Raw genomic sequence first — 12115 nt, 5'->3', positions numbered from 1 at the left:
AAATGGAACTTTATAGTGGTGCAAAGCAGAGACAGAGAAGAGGCCAGGAAAAGGCAACTCTTCAGGAACAACCATCTAGTGACCTACTTCCTCCAGTCAGGCTCTGCTTCTTAATTACCCATTCAGCTTTGATTTCATCAATGGAGTAATTCATTGATAAAGTTGGAGCCCTTAAGGTGCAATGATCTCTCAAAAATCTAGTGTCTGTGAACCAAGCCTTTACCAAGTGAGCTGTCCATGGGGATCTTTAGATTCAAACTATAACATTTTCTCATTTTAAAAATGCATAGTTGTGTTATGACTTACATGCTTGATTAGAGGAATTGGCTGTTCTAAAATCTGGAATGTAGCATGGTTGTGGCTGACAGTGATCTAAACACCATTGCTTAAATGTTCCCTTCCTTGGCCATAATGAAGCATTGCCATGAAAACACCTCAATTAACCAGGTCACACAAAATGAGATTTTAAGGGTCCAGGAGTTTCACTAAGTAGGACCTGATCACCTTGACTGTAATCAACCATTCTGTCCAGGATAGATTTCCAGCCAAAATAATAGCACAAGGGTAAATCTCTCATTAGTAATTCCATTTATGCAAAATTCTAATTAGCTCTGCTTGGGAAGATATGTGTCTGATGATACGATGGAGCAAGGGAAATAGAGAGGCCTCTGCCACTGGGCACAAGGCACAGAGCTCCTCTAAATAGGCTGATCATACCATTTATCATCCAAACCAGGACACTTTTTAAAGTGAGATGGCTCTATTAATAATTATGCCAGGACAATAAGCATAAACTAGGACTGTCCGGGCAACCTGGAATGTAAAGTCACCTGCCCTCCAAGGATAAATGAGAATGTTTGCTCCCTTCTGCCTTTCATTTCTCAATGACCTGAGTTATCTTTGGAACGATGAAACAGAAAGTGCCCCATATCTGTTGTTTAAAGCCACATCTCAGGGAATATAGCACAGGGTATGTGTCTCTTATTGTTAGAACTGTCCCAAATCGTGACTGGTAGAAGATTAAGAGAGATTAATTGCAGAATGAAGTCATGTCCCATTTCTATAGCCATTGGCCTGAATGCCTTGTGATAACAAGCTCAGAGTCCCTAGAGCTGTGCAAGGCCCTTGCCCCCTGCTTCACTTGTGTTTAGTGGGCTTACAGCTGGCAAGACCAATGCTATGCACCAGAGTCTAGAAGAGACATTGAAAAGAACATATTGACTGTAGAGAGGTTGTAATGAGAGGCAAACGGGGACAAAAAGACAGATAAAGAAGAGAGGTTTAGTACAGAAACAAGAGATTCTGCTTCCAAGCTTTGGAGCCAAGTGATACAGAAGGGGAAGGGACCACTCTTATTGCCAGTACCAAGACTACAGACAAAGAAAGGTCCATTTGGAGTTAGCTATAAGTGAAAATGCCCTCTTTTCCAAGTGTAATCAAGATTCAAGACAGTAGACATGCTCTGTGTCCTCTTAGGCTCTGAGGGCTGTAGGCCGTTCATGTGTGTGCAGTGCACACAGGTATCCATAGAGGAAACAGGACATTAAGTGTTACTCTCCCTCAGGCACCATCCCACTGTGCTTTTTAATACAAAAATCTCTCACTAGTCTGAGGTCACCAGTTTGGATAAGTCTACTAGCCTAGTGTCTTCCTTCCCTACCTCCCCAGTGAGCTTATTAGTTAGCACCAGCATGCCCAACTTTTAAAAAATCATTTATTTTATTTTTGAGATAATAATATTACATCATCTCCCCTTCCCTTTCCTCTTTCCATACCTTCCCATATATTCCTCCTTGCTTTCATTCAAATTAAGAGTCTATTTTTTCATTACTTACATACAAACATACATACATACATACATACATACAAGCATACATACATACATACATACATTATGTATACACACATGCATATACACATACATATATACATACACACATACATACATATTTGCACATACATACATATATACACACATATATTCACAGTTCTAAATACACCCTGCTCACCAACATTTTACATGGGTATGCCCATCAAACTTGGATGCTACTTGTATATACCACTTTATTGATAGAGCCATCTCCCCAACTCTAGGATGAGCAGCTCAGCCTTCATGAGATGCTGTTAAAGAAAAGATAGGTGAATATGGAGAGGACAAGATCTAGATGACAAAAGAGAGACTCAAGTTCCAAATAATCCATCTATGAATCACATAGCTTTTGGTTCTATTATGCATGAGCCAGTGCTTATACTATGTCAAATGCTGGAAGGAAAAAAAATCTGCTCATACTGACATCATGAGAATTTTGACTTGGACACTTGCTAGGTCATCACTATCCCTTTGCAATATGGTAAAATCACTGTTTCCAAGCCAGTGACTTTGCTTCAGAGTTTGTGTTCACAGGATAAGGCCTGTAAAACCACCACAACTTTGGTGTATGCCAAGTGATCCACTTTGTTTTCTTGGTGTCTCTAGGGTGTTGTAATCCAAAATGCTTACAAGAAAGGATTTGCCACAAGAAGGAGCCTATGTTTGAAACCATTTGATGACTGTAAAAAGACACAATGATGTTGTTTACTGGGTGTAAAGTAAGTTGATATAATGAACATTACATAATGTATAAAGTATCAGATATAGTGTAAAGTAAGTTGATATGATGAGCTAGGCAGGATTTTCTGGAAGAACACATGAAGCACTATGTACAGATATTCCTCAGAGAGTAGCAAGGGACAAGACGCATCTGGAATCCACTGAAGTCATCAGCCCAGCCTGAGGTTTTCCTGAGTATGACCACAAAGATGCTGTCAGCTCACTCTTATAATGATCACATCATACAAGTACCAAGTTTAGTTGTCATTTCTAAAAGGTAACAAATAAAGGTGATAGTGAGTAGACAGTAATAATTTTAATATCACAAAACTATAATTCATATGTTAGGTGTAGATGAGTCTGAATCAATATATTATGTGTGGAGAAACCTAAGCAAGAGATGGTAGCTTGGAGGGAGGTCTCACTGTTACGTTCCTGTATAGACAAGTAACATGCTTACCAAGGGAACATAGCAGCTCACTTTCCCCAAAAAAGAACCCATGCCTTACACCTTCTTGCAATGTATGTAACAACCCTCAACACATATTTATACATTAAATGTTTGTTATCTTCTCAACTGAGCCAACACTAGCCTGTCCAATTCCACTGTGTTCCATAATTTCAGAGACTTGCCAAATCTGCTCAAATAAAACTCATGACTATTTCTATGTTTTAATACAAAATAGGGATCACATTGCTCAAACACAGAGCTCCCTATCTGCAACTGTAGACCAAAGGAAACAGTGACAAATTCATGTAAAGAAACCCAACAAATTCTAGGCTTACAAAAGTTAGACCAGAGGGATGGCTCAGCAGGTAATAGCATTTGTACCAAACTCAAGGACCTGAGTGTGATCCTTAGTTGTAGGGCACAGAGCTGGAGGTGTCTCTTGATCCTTGTTTACTGGAGCCTATGAATAGAAGTGGTTCTTGGGTTAGTCAGGGGGATGCTGAGGAAGAGAATCTACTTCTAGTGTGTGCTAAGGGCCCAGGCTTAACAATGAGACTCTGGTTTCTTGGAGTTCCAAAGCCTCCATCTCTTTTTCTCCCACATCATCTTTCTGGTCTGCATATAAATATTCACTGATTTGGCAAATGATCTTCTCATTTAAAACATAAAAATTCCAGTACTCAATCAGGATACCCATGAAAGTAGAGTCTGTGGATTTATTTAAACAATCACCATGATGTTTGTAAGACCCCATACTTTATTCCTGTGAATAAGCTTGAATGGTCATTGTAAAACTGAAAAGAAAAATCACAGTCCATTTAGTGTCTAATGTGGTCATACACGGCATCCTGAGGTTCCTCAGTTATTAAAACTAATGAACTATATTCTTTTTAAAGGGGTTTCTGTGCTTTAAACATATTGCTATAAAATCTCCATGAACTTTTTTAAAACATAAAACACCACAGACTATTGAGTCAAGGGTTCACATGCTATGGCTTATCTAAGAAGTCTTGGTCAGAGTCAGCAGCTCTATGAATAGATATTGCAAATACCTCAGTCTTTAATCTCTACACAAACAAGAATTTTGTGAGGATCTGAGCATTGACTCATCCTTCCCTCTAAAGCAGAAGTAAGATTTTAATGCCACTCTCCTAATTTCCCCCAAAGGGTTTTACCTAGCTCATTTAATATCACACTTTCCCTAAACAGTTTAAGGGAATTGTTGCCTACACTGCATTAGAACTTACAGGGCAGGTCCTTGCTACTTAAAAGCCTATTAGCATAGATTACAGGCCCACACAGACATGAAGCATCTCGTCACAGTGATAAACCTGTTAGTTCACATTATCATCTAAGAGGGTTAACTTTTAAGTTCCCAAGAAATTTCATATTTGTTTCAAGTCTGAGAGGCATCAGAGATGTCTGCTCTGTATAGAAATCTGAAGCTCCTTTACCAGAGTTACTCCTCAGAACAGTCAGGCACCTGACCTCCTTCAGGGTCAAGGGACACAAGGCTATTCTCCTCTGCTTACTAAGGTCAACCATCTGCAGGAGCCAGAATTCATTGTTTGTTTGTTTGTTTCCTGAGTACCGAAGGAGAGCAACCATCCCATTCAGTGTTGTTCATAAATGTGCCATTGGTTCTGGACAATAGTCTTTTGAAAAGGGCATTATTATCTCTGTTATTACTAATAAGGACACTTGCTCAAATTTAGCAATGGATGTTAGGTCTTAAGTTTCTCTCAATGCATCTGTGAATTCAAACCTCCAAAACTCAGACCCTTTGTTTCTGGCATCATACACTAGCAGAAAACATCTCCATGAGGTTTGTATATCTGGATACCATGCATATTCCCCTTTTGAGAAAGAGGGAGAGGGAGAATGAGAGGGAGAGGGAGGGGGAGAATGAGAGGGAGAGGGAGGGGGATAGGGAGAGGGAGAATGAGAATGAGAGGGAGAGGGAGAGGGAGAGGGAGGGGGAGGGGGAGGGAAGGGGACGGGGAGGGGGAGGGGGAGGGGGAGGGGAGAGGGAGAGGGAGAGGGAGAGGGAGAGGGAGGAGAGGGAGAGGGAGGAGAAGTGTGTGTGTGTGTGTGTGTGTGATGCTATGTAGGTAAGTATGTATGGACATACATGACTTCATGTGCCTATACAGTGAGCCCAGTGGACCATCTCAGATGTCATTCCTTAGGTATGGTCAACATTGGTTTTTGAGCTAGGGTCTTTCACTAGGCTGGCAGGCCAGAGAGTCCCAGGGTTCACCTGTCTCTCCCTCCCCAGTGCTGAAATTGCATGCATGCCTCACCAAACCTAGCCTTTATTTGTGAGCTCTGTGGGTTGAAATCAAACCTTCATGCTTACATGGCATAAAACTGTCTCCTCAGCCCCTCAATTTGTTTCTTGGAAAATAGACTTTGTGAAGATGTGATTTGCCTCTTTTATATACTTGGGGTTGATTAGTGGGCAGGATGTGACCTTCAGGGCTGATCTTTCCAAGGAAATGTATCATAGCTTGATCTGGAAGCTAGAAATCAAAACCAGCATGCACTCCTTAACCTTTTCAACCACAACATGAGCAAAGGGCCTGGTACAAATAACTTGAGGTTTGAAGCTAACCATTTGTGTATAGTTTATCAAATCAAGAGTGACAAATTCCTTGTGAGATTGTTCTTACTGTTTGTTTCTGACTTTTAACCTCAAGCAAACTCAAAAGTGATACAACCGACATTACTTAAGTATAAGTGGCATCATATCCTTTGCAATGCTAACTGAAGAGGCCTTGGGAACCAAATGCAACTATAGCAAATGCATGTCATCACTCGAGTGAAACACAGCACAAAAATTGCTTTAAGTTAGACTCTTAGGACTCACAATGTTGAAACTGCTAGAGGGACCACACTTGTCCATGTTCTAACATGGGGTTGGGGGTGAGGAGATTTAAAAAACAATAGATGTTTCAAAGAACCATTTGTTCTGAAGTAGAGAGAGAAAAATGTTATGAAAAGCATTCCCAGCATAAGAGATGCCTTCTGGGCAATGGGCCAACACAGTCCCTCCCGGTGCCTTTTCTTGTTCCTTACATCCAATATTGTACTACAGAGGCTAATGCTTAGGCTATAGAACTTTCTTCAAACAATAAGCATACATTTGTTTTTGCTTAATCCTGCACACCTAGAAAACATATTTATTATTCAAAATAATACTGGGTATTATAATACAGGATAAATGAGTACTCTTGGTACTAATATCCTTACATTTTCACAGTGACTCATTTTATGAAACAGATGGATTATAGTTTGTATCTCTCCACAAGTTCGTGTTTTGAACACTGAGTCCACTATTTTGAACACTATAGAGATGCTAGGAGGTAGGACTACACCAGTAGACAGAGGTCACTATGAATGAACCTTTGTAGCCAATACAGGCCTATGGTTCAGAATTGCACAGTAGGTCCTGTCCGTCAATATGTGAACAACTCTCTTCCACATGTGGCCACTACAATGGACAGACATTCTCTGGCTATTCTATCTTTCAGGTCATGATGGATTGAAATCTCTGAGCCTTGTTTCAATAGGTAGGGAGAGCCACCCACCTCAGGAATGGAACTTGAAGGTCCTAACCATAACTTATCTACTTTTCTCCATTTATCAGGCATCCCTTCTCTCATGGGTCCTACATCTCTTAAGTTTCCTGTGAAATATTTGGTCACAGTGACAAGATAGTGTCCAATATAAGATCCTATCACATTTATTCACATTTGGATGGACACCATCCCAGGACTAATTGAGCCATGGCACACCCAAGTTGCCTTTTCTAAAACATAAATGAAAATGCAGCACTACCCTGCATACAACTGGTGCTCACTAAGAAATATGCTGTTCAATTTGGGCTTGGCCCTTAATTTTCATCATTCAGGTATATTCAATGTGTCAGAAGACCTGGAAAGTTCTCTTTACCATCCATTTGGGCCAGCCATGTTCATCATGTTTATTCTTAGTGTTTCAGGCTTTCATGATGTTATATGTTCTTCAGAGAGCAATAAATATCTCCATCACAGTCTGCATTAATAAGTTACATGTAAGCTAGTGATGGCTCAGTGGGTAAGGATACTTGGTGTGTGGGGATCCAAGTTTGGTTCCCAGAACCCAAATGGGAGAAAGAAGACACCAGCTCCCCAAAGTTGTCTTCTGGTTGCCATATGGGCCATGATGTGCACACACATGTACACACAACAAATAAATATAGTAAAAATGTAATGGCTCTATAAATTTTATTGACTAAATCTCGTTTCAGAATGTATATGTGTATATAGTACACTCTATTTATATACTCACTCTCTCTTTCCATGCCTCCCACCCTTAGCATTTCTTCTGCTATTCCCTTTCCCACACATATGCCTTACCATTTTATTTTATGACTCATTTATTTTTATCCAAGACTGTCTTTGTTGCCAGGAGTTTTGAACTGTTCATGGGACCGGGACCATGGTGGATTCACTATTAGGTACACAGCTGCAGTCAGTGATTGACCCCTCCCAAGGATCCATAAGTATGTGAAAGTTCATCATGGAGACTGGTAGCGCCCTATGAACGCCTCCCTTCGCCAAGATTGGATTTTTGCCTGCCACTTTTGTTCAGTCCTGTCGGGGGCAGTGGCAGCTGCTATGAAATTCCATTTGTGATGGCTGTGTTTGCTCTGAAGAGAGCATTTTGCATCCCTTCTACCTGGCTTCTCTTAGGTTATTTCTGGAATATTTTAAGCATTAAGTGACTTGTTTTTGTGTATCTGAAACTACAATGGGACAGGTAAGGAAATAAGTTTGAAACGTCCGCCATGTCATATTTTCTTTTGTTTTAATGGGTTGTTTTCACTAGTTATTTTCCACAAGAAAAAAAATCAAAACAAGACCATCTGGGACATTCGAAGTCTCAGTTACTAAGTTGTCTACTTACAAAATAACTTAAGATGCTTGTGGTTGTGTACAGAAAGGAGGCACTTGTTTACATTAAAGTGACATCTGTATATACATGTGTGTGTTAAAAATATTTACTTCATTGTTATAATAAAATTTATGTTTTGAGAATTAGATCCATTTTTTTCCAAAATCCAAGACTGTAGACTTTTAAAATAAGATTCATCAGATTTCAGAGATCAGCATCAAGAGTCTTGGCAGGGGATATCCTGAGGAGGTCCTGAGATGAAGTGTGTTTGATCCAGTGGTGCTAGTTTGAGGCAGGATCAGACATTGTCACTCATTCTGATTCTGACCTGTTAGTAGTTCTTAAAATCCAAAGCTGCTAACACTCAATGAACAGGGAATGAAGTCTTAGATTAACAATGTGATTTTACCTCAGCTGATTCATAAATAGCACTCAGTAATTACATCCCATTTCTAGTTCTTAGTCATTTGTGGGTGTTGTTTTGTTTTCCTTTTAGATGATTTGTCTTTGACTTATTCATTTCCTCTAGAAAGGGAGAGGTGGAAGTTTCTATATATGTATTAGTCAGGAGGAGGAAAAGCATACACCATTGAGAATAATTTGAGTTACACCAAGGGAAGAGATAATATCTGTGAGGAGAAATTCAAGGAATATACATACAAGGTCTAAGAGACAAATCCTCCTTTCAAGCAAGGTTTGATATTCTTATACCTACTCCAAGAAACATCCTTAATTTAATTCTAGGTTTCCAATAGCATTTGTGCAATCAATAGCATTCACTCAAGTGATATTAATTACAAACCATGCACCATTTAGGATTTAGTCTAACTAAAAAAGACTTTTCTTCAAAAAGAGAAGAACACAGAGTGTTGCAGATGAGAGAGATGTTAATTTCCTATTCACCTAATACATCACAGCCCATGGGGGAATCTATAATTTGAGATAGAAACCCTACCCCTGTCATCCTGTGGAACTATCACCAATACCTAACTTCCATAATCTACATTTCCCATCCCAAGAAAGCTAAGCCAATAAGGAATGACGATTCTGGAGCCTCGGCATCATCCTTGGAACCTCGTCTTTGGAACCCATCACTGTTCATTCCGACATAGAATAGGAAGTTCTAGCTAAAGGAAAATGTTGCCTTAGCTATGCACATGAAGACACTAACAAGAGATATTGGATATGGGTCTGGCAGCTCTCTGCCTTATATATCGCATGCTGCCTTTCATGGGCTGTTCTTAATATTGGCATCAAGGATTTTTATGTTACCAAGAGTACATGAGCAAATAACAAATATGCTGCCAAGCAAGTGTTTTAACATAGGTTCTACCACACTTCTTATGTGATGTTCCCTGAGAAAACATTTGTTTACTACAGATAAGGCACCAGGACATAACATAGAAATGACTCCACCCAGGGAAGTCAACAATAAGTCAGTGAGTCTTAGAAGTAAGGCTGCCACAATGGTAGTGATAGCATACAAATGTCCTTACCAGCATGAGAAACGATTCATGAACACCACATCCTTAAGTCCCCATGCCAAACCCACAGGAGGCTCCAGAGCTTCCTCTCCTCAGCAACTGTTTATCACATATATACCTTTAAGAAGAGGCCTTGTGAACCTGGTAACTTTCTACGCTTTCTGAGCTCTGTAAATTTTCTGACCCTCCCTCTCTTCCTCCAGGAGGGACTTTTCTATTTAGGAGGAATAGTAACACAGTTTCTTCCAGTGAAAGCCAAAGACAGTTGGGTTTATAGCTGCATATCCTCACACTCTGAATTTGTATGTGTGTTTCAGAACTGTGATATTATAGAACATGTTTGTGGTAGAATGGCTGCACACACCTCAGATTGGCAAAGGCTATGGAGAATCTCTTGTGGGCAGGGCACTGGATACAAGGGAACAATACCACAATTTAAAATGCTAGACTTTTATTTCAGTAAAATAATGGGATAAACACCTAACTTCATGATTTGACAGCATTTGCCAAGGGTTGTGACATGCGTCAGGGCAGGGAGACTGTAGAGAAAGTCTTGTTTGATGATGTTCAAAAAGCCCGGTCTGGTTTATACCGATTCAGTATCATGAGTTTTATTTCTGAGCCTATGAGTGAGTTCACAGAGTGTGTTGTTGGAAGGATGGAAACAGGTACCACCTGTGACTCATTTTATATAGTGCCAAGTTGTGTAGACTGGACCAATATTGTCCATTTCATAAACAAAGGAAAGCACTGTAATATGCGTGCATCTACTCTCTCTCAGATTGTGGTGAGAAACCTATGGGTGGGATCTAGAAGATATAAGTTTTAAGGATATATATATATATATATATATATATATATATATATATATATATATATATATATATATCCCCGAGCCCAGACTTCTAGAAGATTTCTCTGCATGTGGGTAAGGAATACAGGATTGGCATAGGCAGACAACTATGCCTCTCTGGAATCCTCATTGCCCCAGAAACAGGCAGAGAAGGAAAAAGAGGGGATATGAGAACAGACAGCAAACCTAGGAAATTATGTTTGAAAAGTGGGTGTATGACAGGAAGATGGAATTACCTGCATTTGACCTTTCTTTTTCTTTCCATATAAAGAATTTGAAATTCCATTTAAAAATCAAAATAAGAAAAAGGCTTGAGGTGTGTAGCTGACTCACTCAATAGACGGGTAATAAATGCAATTCACATTTATCTGTGACACTGACTTCACGCCTCCTCCGCCCTTTCCAGGCATCTGAGCTTCCCATTGTCTGAAATCGTTTCTTGTCATGGTGCCTGCACAGACATCCTAATCACCTGCTTGTAATCACTCTATATAGAATCACACAGGGTGCTGACAAGAGGCAAGAACAGAATAGGCAATCCAGGAAACCTGAATTCTGGCCCCGCATCTATGTGTAGGGTCTATAACCTTTTTTATTAAATCTCAGCCTCTCTGCGCCTCAGTGTCCCAAAGTTACAGGAAAAGAAACTGGACCTTATAAAGTATTGCACATCAAGTGTCCCCAAGCACCAAGGAGATTTCAGTGGGTAAATAAGGCCAGATATCATTCAACAGAACTGGAAGAAACTGGGGAACTATGGAGAGTGCTGGCTAGTGGTCAGTGTCTGTTGGATGAAAGAAGGAGATGAAGATCACAGGAAGCCATAACATAAGCCATAATCACATCCCTGCCTATACAGCAAAACCTTTGCTATCTACAGTGGTCAGGGATTCATTGGGATGGGGTGATGCTTTTGAATATTCTAATGCTATAAGAGATTTAAATGCCCCCTCTTTACCTATATGTTAAAAGTATATGGAACAAACTATCCTTTCCGTGAAAGGCAGGCTTATCATTGTGGAAATCAGCTATGATAATATGCAGCGGATAGTCTACAGAGGGTCTCTTGGATTTGTGGAGGTATTTGTCCTAAATTTACAGCACTGGATTGCTACTTGCTATTTGCCTTCTTGTCATTGCATCTTCTCTGCCTTCAGCCATGTCTCCTCGCTGTCAAGAAGCCTATCATCCCTTGCTGCTAATTAGCTGATGATGAAAGTATCACAAGTTTGTAAACCAAGAACGCTGGTGTTTAGATGTTCATTTTTAGCATTGGCAGATTGGTGCTTTCCACTGAACTAGTAGCATTCAACAAGTGCTGAACATCTAAGCTGTTTATTTTGACTTTTCAGATGCCCTGACTTCATCACATCTGGAAAAGCAAGGTTATAACACAGCTGGACACTAAAACACTACCAAATATACAAAAGTGAAAAAAAATCTGAGGAGTTGATTAAATGGGTAAGGCGCACAATATTCACACAATTATAATACTAGCAACTGAGCCCAACTCCAATACCTCAAAGGATGAGTTAATGAAGTCGATGGGAATCTCTAGGAGGATATAGTTGGCATGTACACATCTCAGTAAGGAAGTCTCAGGAGGAGTCTGCCTAAAACTGGTCTTTGCAGGCCAATAGCAACAGCTTTGCAGAGGTACCTTAGAGGAGCTCACTATTAGCCGAGGAGACAGATAGCAGACAGACAGATACACAGACACATACACAGACACACAGACACAGACATACACAGAGATAGATAGATAGATAGATAGATAGATAGATAGATAGATAGATAGA

General features: G+C 40.0%; 1 protein-coding gene across 1 annotated transcript in view; it reads left to right on the top strand.

Annotated features, from left to right (window-relative positions):
* The window catches only part of Adarb2 (adenosine deaminase RNA specific B2 (inactive)), a 530291-nt gene that overhangs the window by 56502 nt on the left and 461674 nt on the right, over positions 1-12115 (top strand). The gene's annotated exons all lie outside the window — the stretch shown is intronic.

Source organism: Grammomys surdaster, unplaced genomic scaffold (assembly GCF_004785775.1).
Source record: "Grammomys surdaster isolate TR1022 unplaced genomic scaffold, NIH_TR_1.0 194, whole genome shotgun sequence".
NCBI classification, from domain to species: domain Eukaryota; kingdom Metazoa; phylum Chordata; class Mammalia; order Rodentia; family Muridae; genus Grammomys; species Grammomys surdaster.
The sequence above is the reverse complement of the archived record's forward strand: the minus strand, read 5'-3'. Positions and strand labels throughout refer to the sequence as shown.